This window comes from Furipterus horrens, unplaced genomic scaffold (assembly GCF_987537825.1).
Source record: "Furipterus horrens unplaced genomic scaffold, mFurHor1.1.pri manual_scaffold_3, whole genome shotgun sequence".
Lineage (NCBI taxonomy): Eukaryota > Metazoa > Chordata > Mammalia > Chiroptera > Furipteridae > Furipterus > Furipterus horrens.
Genome location: NW_028327173.1, coordinates 27,104,462 through 27,125,608, shown reverse-complemented (window position 1 = coordinate 27,125,608; position 21,147 = coordinate 27,104,462). Strand labels below are relative to the sequence as shown.

The 21,147-nt window shown below is 40.9% G+C and overlaps 1 protein-coding gene across 3 annotated transcripts in view; it reads right to left on the bottom strand.

The window, feature by feature from the left end:
* NFYC (nuclear transcription factor Y subunit gamma) overlaps window positions 1-18,495 on the bottom strand; it is a 66,995-nt gene extending 48,500 nt beyond the window's left edge. For 2 of the 3 annotated variants that reach the window (XM_090269198.1, XM_090269205.1), the window contains exon 1: window positions 18,322-18,495. The gene's annotated coding sequence lies outside the window, so the exon portion shown is untranslated. Of the gene's footprint in view, window positions 1-17,836; window positions 17,860-18,321 lie in introns of those variants that run through there. The other variant, XM_090269203.1, reaches the window with a different exon arrangement.
* Between the last annotated feature and the right edge of the window lie 2,652 nt (window positions 18,496-21,147).

The window sequence follows — 21,147 nt, the reverse complement described above, 5'->3', positions numbered from 1 at the left end:
CTTTTACAAAAGACCTACGTTCCTACCTGTTTTTGCTAACTGAAAGAAATCCGGAGAAAATTTTCCCTTTTATGAAGAAAGCAAAAATAGAGGTCAGCATTTGTTTTTCAGGAAGCACCCCCAGCAGCGAATGTCAGCACCAAGAGTGTCAGAACCAAGCTCCTTCCCTGGAACTATAATCAGCAAGCATCTCAGCACCAACCAGCTTTAAACTGTATCTATGTGCATTTGTCCTTTATCTTGAGTAATTTTGGGCATCTGTTAGCAAGATGTGTACTAAGGTGATTGCTTCTTCACTTCACACTGTTTTGGCTTACAACGATGTCATAGGAGTGATCTACTTTTGGATGGTGGAGGGGGTGGGAACCTGTAGTATCGCAGTTCCTGAAAACATTGAGGTCCTGAAGTTTACCAGTGTTGGTGAAAGATTTGCTTACAGATTTTGAGCCCAGCTGTTCAGGTTAACATGTCTTTTTTTTCTTTTTCAAAGTGGCATCTCAGTATTACTTGAGGCCTTTAACAATTTCCTTAGATCTGTTTCCTCCCATTAGAGCTAACTATCCCAGGACTAAACAACCCAACTGTTTTGCCAGGTAGAATGGATCTTTTCTAGAAATACTTCGATTGACTTCAGATGACAGAGTTCATTGCGGGCATAGTCAAGAGATTCGGCAGAGCCCTGAATAGAAACAAGGCTGTCTATCCTATCACTTTATCATTTTAACTTCTCTACACACATTCTACTCATTTCCCATGTTGAAATGAAATAATTTCTGAATACCAATCAGTGCCAGGTACTGAGTTAGGTACTTTACCCCTCTAATCCTCAATACTCCCTTTTATATGTGAAAAAGAGTGAGATTCAGAGAAGTTAAACAGCTGGCCTCCGGCCATACATCTAGGATGCAAACTCAAGTTCTATCTAGAGTAGAACTCTTCCCACTGCACCACACTGCTTACCAAAACGTGGAGCATCTCAGGATACATCCAAGAAAATTCTTAGGTGTCATATATATGTACAGATAACATAAACCATTATACCCAACTTCATTAGTAATTTAAAAATCAGAAATTTGGCCCGGACCAGTGTGGCTTAGTTGGTTGGAGCATCATCCATTACAGAAGGGTTAAGGGTTCAATTCCCAGTCAACACATTTGTAAATTGTGGGTTTGATCCCTGGTCCAGGTGTATATGATCCCGGGTCAGGGCATGTAAGGGAGGTAATCAATGTCTCTCTCTCACACAATGTTTCTATCTCTCTCCCCTCCTCTCTCTCTAAAAGAAATGAAGAAATGTCCTCAGAGGAGGAATAAATGAATGGATGAATGAATGAATAAATAAAAATCAAAAATTTGACTAATGTTGAATTTGATCTGTTGGTTAGAGATCTAGTGAAGTATCTGAAAAACAGACCCTTCATGCTAATACAGATTTTATTATTTTACTATTAGGAGCATTAAACCAGTAGCAAATCACATTTGTAATTTGTAAGGATTTGAAATAACTAACAACTAAATCATTAAAAGTGGTGTCCATTCAAATATTAAAACATTGCATAACAATTTCACTATGGCAACTACAAGAGTTTAGTTATGCTAATAGGGTGTGCTGGGGATGATTTCTGAAGCTTCACGAAGTTGCAGGTTTTGCAGTTCTTTTCTCAAAAGTTTAGATCACAGATTCTGAATAGCTACCAGCCTGGTAAGAGAAGGCAAAAGGCCAACAGGCCAGTCATGTGCCTTATCCACACTAGAGCCTCTTTAACCCCCAAAACAGTGGGGGTCAAGTTAGCTGCAAGGAAGCAAAGAGGCTCATTTGAGGAGCGGGAAGCAGAAGAATAGGAAGGACATTTCTCACATCACTGACTATTAATGAGTGTCACTATGACAAAACTACATTTGGGAGTTGGGCAGAGCTAGTTTCAAATTCCGTTCCTCTACTTATTAATTAATTGTATGGCATTGGACCAACCCTGATCCTCAGTTTCCTCATCTGTAATATATGGATATCCCCTTCTATATCAAAGCTACTGTAAGAATTAAATGAGCTAACAATATTTGTAAAGTATATTGTACTTAATAAGCACCAAAAAATAAAAGGAAAGTGCTGAAAGTCATCCAATCCAAATTCCTTATTTTACACAGGACTTAAAGCCCAAAAGCTACTATGAGGGAATATCTCTTATCTCCAGGATACTCTGTAACCCTGCAGAAAGAACTCCTAAGCCATCAAGGGCAGTGTGGGAGGACTATCAGCTGCTACTAAAAATCGCCCCCAGTTTTTAGGCCAGAAATCCATGGTGGTTTCACCACCAATCCCGGCCGAGGTCTGTTTATTGTTCCAAAAGCCTACCCTTCAACTCTGCTTTTGATGTACCAAATTAAACCAAAAATTTCTCTTGATACTTTATAAAGGTCTTTTACATAGTTTTTATTAGTTCTTGGCAGTTTGCAAAAACAAAACAAAAAACATACTGTATTTCTCATTAATAGTCACCTTAGTAAAATTCAAGACACTAGTGGGAAGAGAACTCAAATTATCCTAAAATTTCCATTTGGCAGCCTGATCCATTTGCTTACTATAGCTTTCCCTTCTCTAGCCTAAACTAAGAGCCTCATGGGATCTCTGGGATTCCAACTAACATTGTTCCCTGATCCTGGATCTCAGCAGCTTTCTATACCAGATATATATCTTGTCCTAAAAAACACCCAGAACTCAGCACTAATACCTGGTATGTGATAGGTGCTCCATTAATATATAAACATATATTTGACTACAGCAGTTATCATTATTATCAGTACTTTTTATCATGTCCCTATTACTAGAGAAGGGCTTCTTGAAGGCAACCACTGTGTCTTATTTATATCCACATACATCTCCAGTGCTCAGGACAGAGATATGAATCAAACCCAGCCTTAAACATACTGTCAATTACATAACGAGGAGTGGTGAGGAACTGAGAAAAACTGGAGAGTGTATGTCCCATCTAAAGGGGCAACTGTGTACTACCCAGCTCCAACTGAGAAGGGCCATGGAGGAATACTGGTCCACTGCAGTAAAAGCATCAGAATAAAAGCAGCAAAAGCCAGATCCTGCACACAAAAAGTGGATGCCAGAACAGCTCTTGATCTGGCATCCTGGGGATTGACTGAAGGACCAAAGTTATGGCAGAAGTTGGCCTCAAGCACCATGACAATTTCTGCCAAAAACAGGGTCCTGCTTAGTATTCCACATTACCTGATCTCAAAGGTTACACTGGTTCCCAGCAGAACCAAAAATAGCAGCAAAGAAACTGGGCTCTTCAAGTGGCCTGAACATTCTATTGATGGTGTCCTTAACTAACCCTTTCAGACTTAATAAGTAAATCTGAGGGTCCCAGGAAATATCAAAGAAGAGAACCTCTAGAGAAAAATGAACTTTTTCTTATATTGGAATGGGGACACCAAGCCATATTCATTTGAATAGTAAACATGTTATATATATTATACACTAATCTAATGAGATAAATGTATATAGTAGTTTGTTTCATACTGATATTGTAGGTTAGGGCAGCAATTTCCGTGTGCTGCAAGATTTTTTAAAACATGCAATACCTGACTGTTTAGTCAGGGGCACTGACTTCTTTTTCCTTAAACTGTCCAATTAAAAAAAAAAAATGACAACAGTCAACACAACAAAGCTGTCCAGTGTGAATGCCCTGTCTTGAACCATAAACACACAGACCATATAATAGAGTTGCATCTTATTGGTCACATTGCATAATAAGGTTGTGTCTGATTAATTCTTGGTTCCAGAAATCCTTATTTTTAAAAAATATTTTTTAAAATTTATTTTTAGAAAGAGGGGAAGGGAGGGAGAAAGAGAGAGAAACATCAATGTGCAAGAGATAGGTTGATCATATGTTGCCTCTCGCATGCACACAACTGGGGACCTGGCCCAAAACCCAGGCATGTGCCCTGACTGGGAATCTAACCAGCAACCTTTCTATTTGCAGGCCCGCACTCAATCCACTGAGCCTCACCAGCCAGAGCCAGAAATCCTTATTTTTTAAAAAGTCACTCTGGGGACTTCCGGCCAAGATGGAGGCATAGACAGACATGCTGCATCTCCCTCCACAACTAAGAAGGAATACAACTACCTCAAAACTAGAAACAACCAGAAGTTCCAAAAAATCAAACTACATGGAAGACCAGCAAACAAAGATATAAAGAAGAAATACTCATCCAGACAGGTAGGAGGGGCGGAGCCAGGGCGGAGAGGACGCAGTGTGGTGGCGGCGGCAGCGGCAGTCTGGCAGAAAGCGCAGTCATACGTTTTAAAAAGTCAGAAGGCACACCTGGGGAGCGTTCCCAGCTCCTCACCGGACCTTGAAGCTCACGGTCCCAGCACTGGGGAAAATCAAGCCTCATTGCTTCTGACTGTGCAGACCAGTGGGGGTTGGGGAGGAGGAGGAAACTGCGTCTCTCAGCAGAGTCCACTTGTTTAAAGGGCCCCCACGGTCCTAGAACGTCCACAGACTCACCCACTCTGGGAACAATGGCCAGGGCGGCAGCTAGAGGGGTGCCAGTCCGGTGCAGAAGTGGGAAAGGTGCCTGGAAAACAGGCGAGTGATGGGCAAGCGGCATTGTTCCCTCTCCGACCCCTCCCCCACATACAGTGCCACAACGTGGTGAAACAGGTCGCCCTGTACTGACGAATCCCTCAGGCTCCGCCCCTTACAACGTAACAGGAGGGACAGCTCCACCTGGGACACAGAGGCAAACAAACACAGGAGCCTGTCAGAATGAGGAGACAGAGAAGTATGGCCCAAAAGGGGGAACGGATCAAGGTTCCAGTGGGAGAGCTAAGTGACGAGGGGATAGCCAACCTCATGATGAGGAGATAGACAACCTAACAGATGCAGAATTTAAAACACTGGTGATAAAGATGCTCACAGGCTTGACAGATATGCTTGAGTATGGCAAATGCATAAGAGAAGAAGTGAAGGCTATGCTAAGTGAAATGAAGGAAAATCCACACAAAACCAATGGTGAAGGGAAGGAAACCGGGGTTCAAATCAATGATCTGGAACATAAGGAAGGAAAAAACAGTCAACCAGTGCAGAATGAGGAAGCAAGATTTGAAAAAAATGAGAAAACTCAACAAATTTTGCGAAGGAGATGGACATGCAGGTCCAGGAAGCACAGAGGGTCCCAGGCGAGCTGGACCCAGAGGGGCCCACACCAGGACACATCATGATTGAGATGCCAAAGGTGAAAGATAAAGAGAGTCCTGGAGGCAGCAAGAGAGAGGCGGCAAGCTGCCTACAGGGGGGTGCCTATAGGACTATCAGCTGATTTCTCAGAGGACACTTTGCAGGCAGGAAGGGGCTGACAAGCAGTATTCAATGTGATGAAAGGCAACCTACAACCAAGATTACTCTATCCAGCAAAGCTATCATTTGGAATGAAAGGGCAAATGAAGTGCTTCTCAGACAAGGTAAAGCTAAAGGAGTTCATCATCACCAAGCCATTATTATATGAAATGTCAAAGGGACTTACTTAAGAAAAAGATCAAAACTATGCACACTAAAATGACAACAAACTCACAACTATCAACAACTGAATCTAAAAAATAAAAACAAAATCCAACTAAGCAAACCAGAATAGGAACAAAATCATAGGTATGGGGATCATTTCGAGGGAGCAGGGAGGGAGAGAAATGGGGATATGGTGCAGGGATTAAGAAGCATAATCAGTTGGTACAAAATAGACAGGTGGATGTTAAGAACAATATAGGAAAGGGTGAAGCCAAAGAACTTATATGCACGACCCATGGACATAAACTAAGGGGGGTGGGATTGCTGGAGGGAAGGGGAGTACTGGGCAGAGGGGAGCAAAGGGGAAAAAAATTGGAACTACTGTAACAACATAATCAATAAAATATACTTAAAAAAAAAAAGAGTAACAGCAAACCATTATCTTTTTTTTTTTTTAAAGTCACTTTGGAACAAAAAATGGTAGGTAATTACTATTATTATTCTTTATAAATTAATCAAAATTATACCTTTTGTCAGATATGCAAAAATATATATTTTTTGGTGTGCCACAGAATTTCAGTAATTAGTATATGTATGCCATGAGACGAAAAAGATTGAAAATCGCTGGGTTAGGGTGGTATATTTTTATGAACACCTTTAATCCAATCACCCAGAATCAAGCACTGTCAGCATTTTAGATTATATAGTTTTAAAGATTTTTCTTATGTAAATTAGATATGAGGCTGTTAGTCCCCTGCAATATTAGAAAATACTATAAAAATTGTTTTGTAATTTTCTTCACTTAAAAAAACTAATGTGAATAATTTCCTACAACAAATATATATCATCATTTACAATAACTGAGTTATATTCCATTGAATGGATGTGCCATAATTTTAAATCAGTTCTATATTAATAACTTCAATATTTTAAATTTTAAATTATAAATAGCATTACAGAAAACATCCATTATGCCCATTCTTTGTACCACTAACTTCATTATCTCTCAAAACCATTACAACTTCATAAATAGTATAATTTTCTGTTTCTTTTTTTTTAAAGGAAGCCAAATTGTTAAATCTTCCCATTTTTAATTTTAGTTCAAATTTTTAAAATATTATAGACAGAGACCTCGGCTGGTGTGACTCAGCAGATTGAGCGCCAGCCTGCGAACCAAAAGGTAGCTGGTTCGATTACCAGTCAGAGCACATGCCTGGGTTGCAGACTAGGTCTCTGGTTGAGGGCATGAGAGAGGCAACCAACTGATGTTTCTCTCCCTTTCTTTCTCCCTCCTTTTCCCCTCGCTCTGAAAATAAATAAATAAAATCTTTTAAAAAATTATAGACAGGTAAAAGAAAACTGAGCACTGCCAGATTTTACTTCTGACCCATATTTTCACCCGGCTTGGTCCTGAACAACTATTAGCTATTTCCCAAACTAAATCCACTTTCAAGGTTTAAAAAAAAAGTGTTGGCACAGTTTCATAAGAATCTGACAGAAGTCTGAAGATAACCTTCAACCATATTGAACAATGACATCATTAGAATAAGGAAACTAGTGATGGTGCTCAGTAAATGGTTGCTCAATACATGAATAAATAAAGTATGTAAACTAATAAATGGAACCTTAAGTTGATTATAAATTCTGAATTATTGTTTTTAAAAAATATATTATATTCTCCAAAGCATAAATTAAGACCAGTGGATGGAAAAGTATCTAGAGGGACCTATTTCAGCTCTCAGAGCTATCCAAAGATGGCACCGACTGCCTCGGAAGCTACGGATGGGGCTGTTAGCACAGGCTGTTGGGACACTTGACAAAAATATGTAAAGACAAGATGAAAAAGAACAGCCATGTGGAGAAGCAGGAAAAAAATAATCCCAATCTTTCCAACTAGGCAAATATAGATTCTAATCCTGCCTCGCCTTTTTTTAGCTGAATAACTTCAGGCTAGTTACTTAACCCACTGAGGCCAATTTCCTAAACTGTAAAACATCTTGCAAGGTTGTAAGGAATAAGATACTTTTATTCATTCAATAAATAGGCACTGTGCCTTATAAGATCAGGATCCTAAACAAGACACAGCCCCTGTAAGCCTCAAGGAGATTAAAGTCTATTATAACAAACAGAAAAATTAAAATAGCCAATCATAGTGCTGTTCGTTAGGAGCAAATGCATAGCATAGGACAGAAGCTGAGCACCTAACCCATGGCCTAACTCAATTTCAGGCTAGTGAGAGAAGGCTTCTTGGGAGATATAAAATCCTAAGAATAGGAATCTACTTAGACAAGCAAACTGCATGTACATAGGCCTGGACCTGACAAAGAAGCATTATATTTCTGGAAAGGCTGTAGTTTGGTATGGCAGCAGCCCAGAAGCAAAGGCTAGAAATTAGAAAAGTAAATGGGGCTGGACAAAGCTAAGATACTAGAACTTGATTCTGAGGATAATGGTGAGCCACTGTAGAGTTTTAAGCACAATCAGAATTACCCTTTTAAAAGATCATTTGGGATACAGCATGAAGAAGGGGAAAAGGTGAGAGGATGGCAGCACTCTAGACAGATGACAGGGAAAACAGGACACTGCAGTAATCTAGTTACTAGAAAACTCAGTAGTGGAGTTGCTGAAAAGCAGATGAATGGGAAATATTAAGATAAAATCATTAAGACTAGTGGTTATATAAATGCATGCAGAATAACAACACAAGTGCTCCAAAAACTGGTAGCTGCTACTATTATTATTGCTACTGGCAACTGAATTAGATGACCTTTGAAATCACATTCATCCCCAAGTCTACATTACTTTAGAGACAAAGAAAAGTCCTTTCCTACTATTGGCCAAGCTATCCTATACAAAAGGATTCATATTTTTTATTCATAAACTCTCTATGGCAGAACTGCTTGACTGGGCTCCACTACACACCAGTCATAACATGAAATGCTTATCAGGTGTTCTCACAAAAAGGATTCCATGGCCAAATAAGTTTGAGAAACACTGCATAATGTATCTTTTGAAGGGTCATAAGACACATGAGCACAAAAACTCTGAATCTAATTCTGCAGTAAAGAAATGCGCATCACTTTGGCCATTACTTTGTCAAGAATCCTTTCTTCATCCCCAGAGGACACTTCTTCACATTGTATAACTAAGGATGTTCAATGAAACAACCTGGGAAAAAGTGCTCTACCGCAACCTACAAATTTTAGTGGAATGAAAAGAAGACTACAGGTGACTATATTCTGACCACTTTCCAAAAGGGTTTTACACACATTATGGCATTTGTCTTTTTAATTTAATCCTACTGAAAATGGCATTAAATATCACCAAAAATAGCAATCCTCTGCCTCCCAAATTATTGCCAACCAAGTATGCTTTGCTTCTTTATAAGGCCCTAACTTTGTCATCTGATAATGAGCAAATTCTAAACTACTTACCTTCCAGTTTCAGTGTCAGTTTTTAAAGTTAAAAATGACAAAGATGTTCAACTGTGCACTAAGCATGTACTTTCTCTTTTAAATGGACAGATCATGCCACTGGTGAGGGGATATGTTTTCTTAACACTGGGTAAAGAATCTCACTTCATATTGATCACTGGATAATTTGCAGCTCCTGAGGACAGGGTTCACAATAAGTCGTCGTCGTCGGCAGCCGTCCGTCTCGAGAGACGATGGTGTAGCTTCTTAAGAGTCTATCTGCACCGCCGAGAATGGCTGTGCAGTCTGACTCGGGAGTGACACGGTATCTGTCTCCTCCCGTGTTGAATCGACATCTTGCGATGACGCTGGAGTGTCCTCTCCAGTGGAGCTGAAGCTACAGAGCCTGGGCAGGGTGATATGGAGGGTCTGCTGTTGCCCATGAAGCAGACCCCCCCTCTCTTCGCAGCTGAAGGGTCCAAGGGAAAGACGGAGTCAATACAGCTTGGCTTCAGGTGCGCCGCAGGAGTTGCCGGTGTTGACTACAACGTCAAACCGCCTTAGGGACTCCGGCTCCGGATTTTCTGTCGGGGTTTACTCCCTTAGCCTTTCCCTTGAAGAGGTATGCCGCAAGGCAGCGGAGGTTTTTTGGAGTCAGAGTTTTCCTTCTCTGTCACAATAAGTAGAAACTGTGGAAACCTACAGTAACTCTAATAGACTTTAACCAATGACATCATACAAAGTAGTCTATATCCCAATGTATTTCCCATGAGTCAGAAGCATTTATTGAAGAAGTGCTCAAGGTCACTATTTATAGCTCATACCCACAAATGTATTTAGAATAATTCTTGGAACTTACTTATAATGATACTGTTGATTTTAAATGGAGGGTATTCATTTATATAGGACATCTTATACTGTACCTTGGACAGGGAGATTTGAACCTTTAATTTAAACCTATTATACTGGAAACATTCAAATGCAAAGGTTAGACTAGTCCCTCTTTGTAAATTGCACCTGAAGTTTTTCATTAGAAAGCTTTTACTGCATAGGAGAAAAAACACTGGATTTAGAAGTAATCTGTCTACAAACAAAAAAGAACTTAAACCGAAATGAAAAATACAACTCCAATACTGAAAATGAATACAGGTGTTGCCTCACTGCTATCAGGTACATCACTGCTAAAACATGGAGAAGTGTGGGAAGAGTGCAAATATTGCAACCTAGCAAAAATTTCTGCAGGCAGAGAGATTTTTTTCCTGAACCATTCCACAATGCTGTCTTCCTGCTTACTTCAAAGAAAATGTTACCCAGGTGACTATAAAACAAATTTATAGTTCTAACTTCAACTGACAATTTCTATAAGTAGAAAACATGTTAAATGACTATAATGCAAATTTCTTTCTGGAGAGAAGGATAAAAATAATCGTTCTGATTTTAATAAGGGTTGCTATTTGGTAACTGGGGATTAATAGAGGTGATCCAGGAGACAACCTAACCCTAAAACAAACTCCTAACACCACAACAGCACAACTAACTTAGGTTATTTCTTTCATATCAAGTGGTTGCTCCCCATGTAGAAATCTTACTGTACATAACAGAGTAGATGATTACAAAAGGCCTCCTCATGAAGGAAGCTATCGGGACAGATTTTATGCTATTCTAAAAAGAAAGGTCCACTCAGTGACAGTCGTTTATTGCATGCTATTATATTCATTTCTCATAATTACTCCATAATTAGTCTTACAGGGTAAGAAACGAAAGCTCAGATAGGTTGAGAATCTGACCCCAGCTAACACAGAAGATAAATGCACTGCAGAGACAGAATTCTTTCCCAGGTCTGATTCCAACGTCAGCAACTACACTGCCCCCCTCCAAAACGTACTTTTTGACCGAAGTATTTTAAATCCATTTCCTCCTACAATTAATCTACTTACATTATGTTAGGTGCTTTGAGCCTCTGTGGGAAAACATTAAAATGACCTTGTGGCCTTCCTAACTAGTCACAGTGCACGCATGAGAAACTGAATAAACAAAATGAAAAGAGAGACTGTAAGACATCAGATAACTCAGTTTGCTTTGAGCACAAGAAATAGAATGGAAAAGAACAACTTGCTGGCTAAGGAATGTTCTTCCTAGGTTGTATGCCTGAGGCTGGAATGAACCTCAAGGTCACTTGTGAACCTAATAATGTCCTCTGCCATTCTCCCTCCTGTGAATGAGGCAAACTTGTCAAAACACAAAAGGTGCCTTAAGAGACATCTCTGCCATCAAGGCAATGCTTCCCCAGGAGAAGCAATGCTGTCCAGCAGAATGAGCACTGGTCTAGGACTCCAGTGTACTTGCCTAGACTTGGCTCTGTCCTTGCATAGTTAAGTGACCTTGTCAAGGTCATCATACTATTTAGGGCCTCACTACAAATGACATTCCTGAAAGAATTAAAGGTCACTTCCTGAAGTTAAGATGCAATAATTTTTCTTTTCTCACAATATTCTAGGGTCAAGCACAGTATTTAAGAGTAAGGGCTCCACAAACTGTGTAAGAATTAACAGTTACAGACCTATGTTTGAACCTGGGCTCTGCCGCTTACTGGCAATGTGACCTTGAGTAAATTACTTTGAGGCCCAATAGTAAGAAGCAAAGAAAATTCCTTGGCAAATGGAATAGGGAAAGTAACAGAGAGCTGAACAAACTGGCCAAGCAATTTAAGCTAGATACAGTCACCAGGGCAGAAAGCCCCAGGTGCCTAGTGATGGGCAAAATTGGTGCCAGACCTCACCCCCAGGGTAGCCTTTCCTCCCCAGTGTATGGCTGGTCATTCAGTTTAGAACCCTCTGATCTTTTCTTCCTAGAGATAACATCTAAGCCTCAGTTGTATTGAATATTTCAGCTCCAGGCCAAGAAAAGCAGCAAAACCAGGTGGAAAACACCAGGACCAGCTTCAATAACTTTAATGACACATCCCTGTCCCGCCCGTCCAGGCGCTGACCGGTCTGCGGAGACCACAACCCTGATAGCGCATACTTGGAAAAGCTGATGAATATTCTTTTGAGATCCTTCCTTAAGACCTTCCCTAAACTCCCAGCCTTTAAAACCCTTAAAACAAAGGTCCCAGTGTACGCTCACCCTCCAGGGAGCATGCCAGTGTCTTCCCCTTCCCCTCGTCCCCCACAGCATGCATCTCTAAATTCTAAGGGACCCTTAGATGGTATAATAAAAGGCAATAACTATATTAGTCCTAAGTATCTTTAGTGGCTCTGTACCTATGAACTAAAAAATAAGAGATGTGAATTTCAAAATGGTCTCAGCAAGACACTTAATGGCCCCTCATGCCTCCATTTCTAAGTAAATGGGGATAAGAAATCTCATATCTTTTCTAGTACAATGAATCAGTTTTGGCCAAATGGAAAATGTATAAGCATAAATGAGATATCTGAATTATTTGTTATAAAGTCTGTCAAGTATAAAGCATTAGTATGATTTCTCCTTAGAAGGCAAAGCTTAAGTTCACAAGTTTTTAATATAAACCCTAACCTACTCAGACTTCCTGAGAGTTTCAGATTTTTAGGCTGGTCAATTCAAAATGATTACAAGGCCAGGCAAGTAGCTAGCCATGGGTATAAGGAGCTAAGTGGAATGAAGGTGGTCACTGGTGTTGAAGAGCAAGTAGTCAAGAAATGCTTGCTGAATTAAAAAAATATGTATATGAAGGTTTTTATAATCTTGTCCAGACTTACTAAAAAAGAAACTAAGTTTTAGATGCCATAATATTCTTCTTAGTTGATTAACTTACTGATTGAGCCAAATAAAGCTAAAATGAGCAATGTACAAAATGCATGGCAAGCCCTATTTCCCTCTGACTCTATCTTCTACACTGAAGTGTAATCACAAATAAGAGAGGATACTCTCTCACCTAATCACATCAAGAAACAAATAAATTAAATCTTCTCCCTTGAAACCTGAATTACTTCAAGTTTTCCTTGCAATATAGGAATTACAAATATTTTGTCATATCAGTTTTAATATTATACATCATTTAGAATAAGTATATCCTAGAATCATTATTTCACATTTTGGAGAAGGCACTAGTCTTTTGGCTAGGTCCCAGTGTTTGGAGACAAACACCCTAAAGAACTGGTGATGTTTGAAAAAGCTCCCTAGTGAGCTCTTTTACACTATGCACTTGGTAGTTTCTCAGTGCTTGGCATTAATCACTTCCATAAATAGGACTATGTCAGCAATATTCTGAAACCTGATTTTAAAGAATGCAGATTCTTAAACTTTCTGTACATACTTTTTAACTATGATCTACCTGGGTTCAGGAAAACTTCAGCAATTTACTTTGTCAATCTTCCCCTTCACATTAGAAACCAAGGGATAAGATTTAAATACCTAGTTGAAGAGCCTATATTCAAATGGTTACCATTCTGTAGTCTGAATCTTTGAAACAGTACTACAAATTCTTTTTAAATGTATTTTATTGATTATGCTATCACAGTTGTCCCAATTTTTCCCACTTTGCCTCCCTCAACCTGGTACCACGCATTAGCTCTGGCAATCCCCACCCCTTAATTCATGTCCATGGGTGATGCATATTAAGTTCTCTGGCTTCTCCATTTCCTATACTGTTCTTAACATCCCCTGTCTATTCTGTAACTACCAATTTGTACTTCTTAGCCCCTGTACCTTTTCTCCCATTCTCCCCCTCCCCCCCCCCCCTCCGCAGCTGATAACCCTCCAAATGATCTCCATACCTATGATTCTGTTCCTGTTCTGGTTGTTTGCTTAGGATTTTATTATTATGATTATGATTTTATTTATTTATTTTTAGAGAGAGGGGAAGGGAGGGAGAAAGAGAGGGGCAGAAACATCAATATTTGGTCGCCTCTTGCAGGCCCCCAACTGGGGACCCAGCCCACAACCCAGGCCTGAGTCCTGACTGGGAATAGAACACAGCAACTCTTTGGTTCACAAGTCGGCACTCAATCCACTGAGCCACACCAGCCAGGGCTTAGTTTGTTTTTTTAGATTCAGTTGTTGATAGTTGTGAATTTGTTGCCCTTTTAATGTTCATAGTTTTGATCTTCTTTTTCTTAAATAAGTTCCTTTAACATTTCATGCAATAATGGCTTGGTGATGATGAATTCCTTTAGCTTTACCTTGTCTGGGAAGCATTTCATCTGCCCTTCAATTCCAAATGATTGCTTTACTGGATAGAGTAATCTAGGTTGTAGGTCCTTGCTTTTCATTACTTTGGATACTTCTTGCCAGCCCCTTATAGCCTGCAAAGTTTGTATGTTTTTAAGAAATCAGCTGACTGTCTTATGGGAACTCCTTCATAAATACCTCTCTGCTCTTCTCTTACCTTACTTCTTTTTTTTTATGATTGTATTTATTTATTTTTGGAAAGAAAGGGAGGGAGAGAAACATTGATGTATTCGAAATACATCAGTTGGTTGCCTCTTGCACATCCCCAACCGGGGACCTGCCCTGAAACCCAGGCATGTGCCCAGACCAGGAATCAAACCAGAGACTTTTTGGTCAACAGGGTGGCACTCAGTCCATTGAGCCACACCAGCCAGGGCTCATGCTGCTTTTAAGAATCTCTCTTTAACTTCTGGCATTTTAATTATGATGTCTTGGTGTGGTCCTCTCCGGATCCAAATTGTTTGGGACTCTCTATGCTTCCTGGTGCATGTCTATTTCCTTCACCGAATTAGGGAAGTTTCCTTTCATTGCTTTTTCAAATAAGTTTTCAATTTCTTGCTCTTTCTCTTCTCCTTCTGGCACCCCTATGATTCAAATGTTGGTACGTCTGAAGCTGTCCCAGAAGCTCCTTAGCCTAGCCTTTTTTTTTTTTAATTCTTTTTCCTTTCTGCTGTTCTGAATCAATGTCTTTTCTTCCTTATGTTCCAAATCATTGATTTGATCTCAGCTTCATCCACTCCACTGTTGGTTCCCTGTAAATTTTTATTTATTTCACTTAGTGTAATCTCCATTTCTGCCTGGGTCTTTTTTAATGCTGTTGAAGTACCCAATGAGTTATTTGAGCAACCTAATAACCAGTGTTTTGAACTCTGCATCTGATAGATTTCTTATCTCCATTTCATTTATTTTGCTGGAGTTTTGTTCTGTTCTTTCATTTGGGCCATATTTCTTTGTCTCCTCATTTTGGCAGCCTCCCTATGTCTGTTTCTATGTATTAGGTAGTACTGCTTTGACACCTTATCTTAGTAGCATGGCCTGTTGTAGAAAAGCGCACCAGTAAGCTGTATGGGACAGAGCCTTAGGTAATTGCCAGGGTATGGAAACTCATGTTATCAGGTTGACAGAGTCTCCGATATGGTGTCGCCACTCTGTGGCTGTGGTAGAGGGCACAGAAAGGGGACAATGCCACTGCCTGGCTTCTGGAATTTTGTCCAGGATGAAGCTGTCCCTCGGCACTCACCCTGAGGCCAGACACTTCAATTTCTCCCCGCATGCCACTGCGGCCCTTCCAGCTGCTGCCCAGGTACTGAGGCCCAGAGCAAGTGAGCATGCACGAGTCCTAGGTCCATTACAGGCCGTTTAAGAGGAGACTCCTAAGAATTTGGCAATTTCTTCCATTGCCCCAACCCCCACTGGTTTTTGCAGCCAGAAGTTATGGGGATTTATCTTCCAGGCACTGGATCCCTGGACTGGATGGTCTGGTGTGGGGCTGAGACCCCTTGCTCCTGAGGTATCCCTCCCAATTTTTACCCACGACACGTGGGTGTAGGACTGCCCTTTCCGCATCTCTATGCCTATCCTTTTCTTGGCCCCTCCTACCCACCTGGATAAATGTGACTTCTTTAATTCCTTGATTATCAGGCTTCCATACAGTTCGATTTTCTGATAATTCTGGGTGATAGTTGTTTTGTAGTTTAGTTATAACTTTTGCTGTGGTTGTGCGAGGAGGCAAGTGGTATTTATCTATGCTTCCATCTTAACCAGAAGTCCTAAAGTAAGATCTACAAATTCTTATAGTTATATTCTCCCACAATACACTCCTAACACCAAGAATTCAAAGAAAGGTGATCCACTTTGAAATATAAAACTACCTGGGAGTTTGACTAGTCTGGTTTATGTTAATAGCATGATGTAGCACATAAAACTACGAGCTTTGGGATCAGGCAACTTGGATTTGAATCCCAGTTCAACCACTAAGTGACACTATACAGCTTCTTAATCAACTTCTCTGATCCTCAACTTTTTCATCGGCCCTACCTAAAAGAAATATTGTATTAAACATGACCCAAAATGTCAATTCCCTTCCTTTACCACTGGAAAGTACTATTTCTCTCTCAAAAAATTTAGTTGCATTCACATAAAAACTGACCAAATCTGAAAACCACAAGAATTTCTTGAAATTGGTATGAAAACATAAGAATACTACCTATTTAAAGCCAGAAAGAACCACCTAACAAAGACAAGGAAAAGCAAATAAGGAAACCCAAAGGTTCAACACAAATGTGTTTCCTCATCCCCAAACCCTGAAAGACATAAATGTAAAACTATCCAAGTCACTACTATTCAATGGAAAAGAAATGTATACCCAACAAGCTGACTCTAACAACTCTTAATTATAACAAAAACTTTCTGAAACACGAACCAGAAAATGCTAAGTCCTGTTACTTCAGACAAGATGCAAGAAGCTATGCACTAATTTATTTTCACTTCATGCTGTTTTTTAATTTTTTAAAAATGCATATGACAATGTGTATATTTTTAGGCATGTATAAAAGGAACTATATGAGCCAAGATCCAGGATCTCTGTCACGCTCTCTTCCACTAAAGAGGAACCTAACATACCTATCGTTCTAAAGCAGGAAAGCTTCATAGAGAACGTGTCAAAACTAGATGCATGGTCCGGAGCCCCAATAACCTGTAATTGCTCCCTTACTATATATAATTCTCACATCTGTAAATGTTCCCCAAAATGCTTTGTAATGAGTTGGCCAAATGTTCCATTTAGTTTTTTTCTGTAAAATAAGACACATTTTTCATTTTCACCAATAACTTTATTGATTTGTACATTTTGAGTATGCTGGCTATCTCCCACGTGGTATAACACTGATTGTTCTCAATGTCTCAATTTGATTGCTATCAACTTCAACTGCTCTACCCAACCCTTCTCGGTACACTGAACAATTTTTTGCGTTTCAGTTGCGTTTTTGCCTTTCTTAAAATAATAAGGCATAATACGCCAAAAAGGTTGCCTACTTTCTTTCATTCTCAATTATTTAAATGGCTACACAAAAATTCACCAATTTTGATAATTTTAAAAATGCACGCTGATATGACAGCTGTCATAATACAATCCAACAAAATTGTTTCAAATGAAGTTAAAGACAACTAAGCCTAATTGAGCCATCTCAGGGAAAAAAACCAAACGAACTTTTTGGTCAACCCAATACTTTCTTGCTCCTATAAATATTTCACTACTTAATGCTGTGCCTCCAAGGCTTGACATTCAGTTATTAAGACCAGCACACCTATCCAATAAGATCTCTCCCCCAGGCTGAGTCTGTTTACTTCCTCCTCACAGCATATCCCAGGTCTGGTAACTCTGAACTCCAGAGCTCCACCAAAACCGCAGTGTTTCAATGCTGGCACTGTCTAGCAAAATCCCTGATCTGCTCCTATCTTTCCGATATGTCCCTAGGGGCCTGAAGTCCTTTCCTCTTACACCATGCTCTCAGATCTGGCAACCATGGACATTAGGGTCACTTCCAAACGGTGTAAAGCTGCAAGTTTAGCACCCCTGGATCCTAAAGATCATCTCAGCCGGGAACTTGGGTTTCGGTGTTTACAAGCCTGGCACCCTTGGGGTTGCCTGCCACTAGCTTAGGCCTCCCACTCCTGGCCATGCACAGGCTAAAGTACCTGCCAGATCATCATTCTCTCTTCCCTCTTAAGGCCTTTAGGTTCGCCCCAGCCTCCACCCTCCGCCTCCGCCGTGTGGGGTCATCGCCCTGCAGCCTAAGCCCAAGACGCGTACATCCCTGCAGCCTCCGATTCCTTCATCACCCCCCAGGCCGGAGCCAGCGCGACCAATAAGGTGCCAGGTCCGCGGCCTCCCTACCACCAACCAATCACGAGCGAGCCCCCCCCCGCCGTCGCCTTCCGCCAATGGGAGAAAGCCCGCGGGCCGGGCGGGCGAAGCACACGGACCCCACGAGCGCGGCGGCGGCGGCGAGAGCGGCGGCCCGGGAGAGAACACAACATGGCGGCGGGCAAGCCGGACAGAACTACAGTAGCGGCCGCGCGAGGGAAGTGAGGTCGCAGCCGCAGGCGGGAAGCGCTGCCCCTCCCCCCACGGCCGCCGCTCACCTCTCACCCTCCCACCCACAGAGCTCCCGCACACTTACACGCCTCTGCTCAGGGGTCCAGGGAAAAGCAGGAACCGCCCCCGCGCTACAGCGGAGTAGGGCAAGACAGAGGTCTGGGCACCGCGGAGGGGAGGGGAAGCGTGCGTCACGGAGAGCGGAGCGCGCGCGAAGCGGGGGTGCAAACAAGATGGCGGCCACGCCGTTTGCACCGTCCCCCCTCCCCCTCCCCCCCCTCCCCCTCCCCCTCCCCCACCCCTCCTTCCCTTGGCGCTTCGATTCCCAGTTACTTGTAATACACAGAAGCTGTATCGCTTGAAGTCTCGCGAGAATTGGGACGGGCCGAGGAAATGGTGAGACAGAAAGCTCTAAGAGCCTTCTTGACTCCGCCCTTTGCCTGGGTATCCAGAGGCGTTTCCTGGTGACCTTTTTCGGGCGTTCTATAGTTGTGGATCTCTGCTGTGGTACTTGCACTTTTGGGTTTTAAAGAATAAGTTTTTGTAGGTGTGTTCATTTTTTTTGTAAGATTTCATTTATTTACTTTTAGAGAGGGGAAGGGAGGGAGAAAGGGAGAGTAACATAAATGTGAGAGATACATTCATTGGTCGCCTCTCGCATGCCCCTCTAGGCTTCTGTCACAGCTGGACACCTAACCAGCATCCCTGGCATGTGCCCTGACTGGGAATCCAACCTGCGACCTTTCTGTTGCAGGCTGGCGCTCAATCCACTGAGCCACACCAGTCAGAGCTATGTGTGTTCATTTTTTATTTGGGAGGAAATAGTTGGGGGAGGAAGGACACTTGGGGATTCCAGATTAAGTGCGCTGTTGAAGAAGACAGGTACCACCACAACGGTAAAAGAAGATTTAACACCAAAACTGTAAAATTATGAACAGCACTGCTCAAGAGAGTCAGCTTGTAGCCTTACAATGACATAGACATTGTTTTTCTCATTTGAATGCAGAGTTTAAAACTTCGTAAAAGACCGTTGGAAACCACAGCTACAATGAGCATTATTACATCTTTTTCATACTTTATATCTTCACTCTCCACAACTACTTAGTCCTAGGATATTAGTATTTTATTTTACAGATGACAAAACTGTAGCTCAAAGGGTTGAGTAACTTGATCAGGTTCCACAGCTAGTGTCAAAACTCAATTTAAATAGCTCCAAAACCTGTGGATAAATTCATTAAATATGTATTGAATGGAATTATCTACAGTGACACTGTTAGTGCATTAGGTAGCAAGCACAGAGAGAAATGAGATTGCTCCTGCTAGTGGTTACCCTGAGTTTTACAAATGACCTTGGAGCCTTTCTGAGACTTGTGTTGCAGGGGTCTTTCACAATAAAATCAACAGACTGTTAACTATTTCCTTCCTTTGAGCTCATAACCATGGTCATAACATAGTTGTGAATAGTGGAATAAACCCTTGACTTGAATTAAGGAAAATTGTTTTCAAATCCAACCTTAATAGATCTAACTTTAAGCACTCAATAAATATTTGATGAATGAATGAATGAAACTTAACTAGCTATAAGACACCTGACTTCACTGAGTCTCAATTTCATCATCTGTAAAATGATCTGATTCCTACCTCCTGGGAGTGTTGGGGAGATTGAATGAAATGGTGTAAGAGAGAGTGCTTTGTAAATTGCAAGTGTGTTATACAGAAGTTAATGGTGATGATGGTATTTTCAGACATAAGAAATGGCATAAAAATTAATGAAGATTCAAAATAAATAGTATGTTGAGACAGTAGAGAGATGAGTTCAGCTAATGGGAAAAAGCTATGTTAAGGCTTTCTACAAATATTTACTGAGCGTTTATTACATGTACTATCTGTGCAAAAGATTTCAAAATGTGTAGAAAACACTATTATTATTATTATTAAGTATCAACAGCATGTAGGAGCTGCAGTAAGTTTCCCTCTAAGAGTCTGGAAATCAGGTTACCCTCAGAATTAAACTAATAAAAATTTATGTAGTAGAGGAAATTAGCCAAGGGTGGTACTAAATGTATTTAACAACAGGTAGTGCTCAAGCGTTGATCTAGTAGGTTTGAAGTCCTGGAGCTATCTCTCTGCACTAGATTTTAACCCCTCAGTTACTAGTTTGTGAATAAAGGGGTCCCAGAGTACAGGAGTTGGCCAGGAGGCTTGGGACAGCAGCTATTTACCAGCTAGTAGGGAAGTATTTTAATATTTTAATAGTATTGCAACTGGTAACAATCATACTGGTGATATTAGTCCTTGTTGTAGACTATTATCAGTATTCTTTGCCCCTCTCTTTCTTAAACCTTCCCTCCTTATGTGGCCTGTCCATAGGAGATTATACTTCTCACCCTAATGTCATCAAGTTTAGCCTTGTTTACATCAATGAAATATAAGTGGAAATGGCATGAGCTACTTCTGAACAAAAATATGGGCCATCTCATGATTCTGCCATATTAGTTTTCCTCTGCCATGAGAGCAGCATGTCCCAAATAGCGGTATGATACTTAGCCTTGGTCCCACAATGAAGATGTGCTTAGCCACATAACATGTAAGAAAGAAAACCTTTATTATAAGTGACTGAGATTGCTTTAGTTGTTTGTTGCCGCAGCATAACCTAGCTAGCCTAAACTGGCTAATAGAGCCCTGAAATTAGCTATCCTGTTGGGGTTAGCCAAGAATTTGTCCACAAACATCAAAAAAACAAGCAAAATTCTGATACAGGTCATGGAGGAGGAATTAAGAAGGCAGGTTTGATTGTCATTTAATAAAAGAAACTTTGATCAATCTTGTCAACCAAGTGTTCTTTATCCTGTTTGGAGAGAGTCTGTGAACCAAGGGGCTCAGTTAGCTATGACAGCCAAAAACAAGGCAG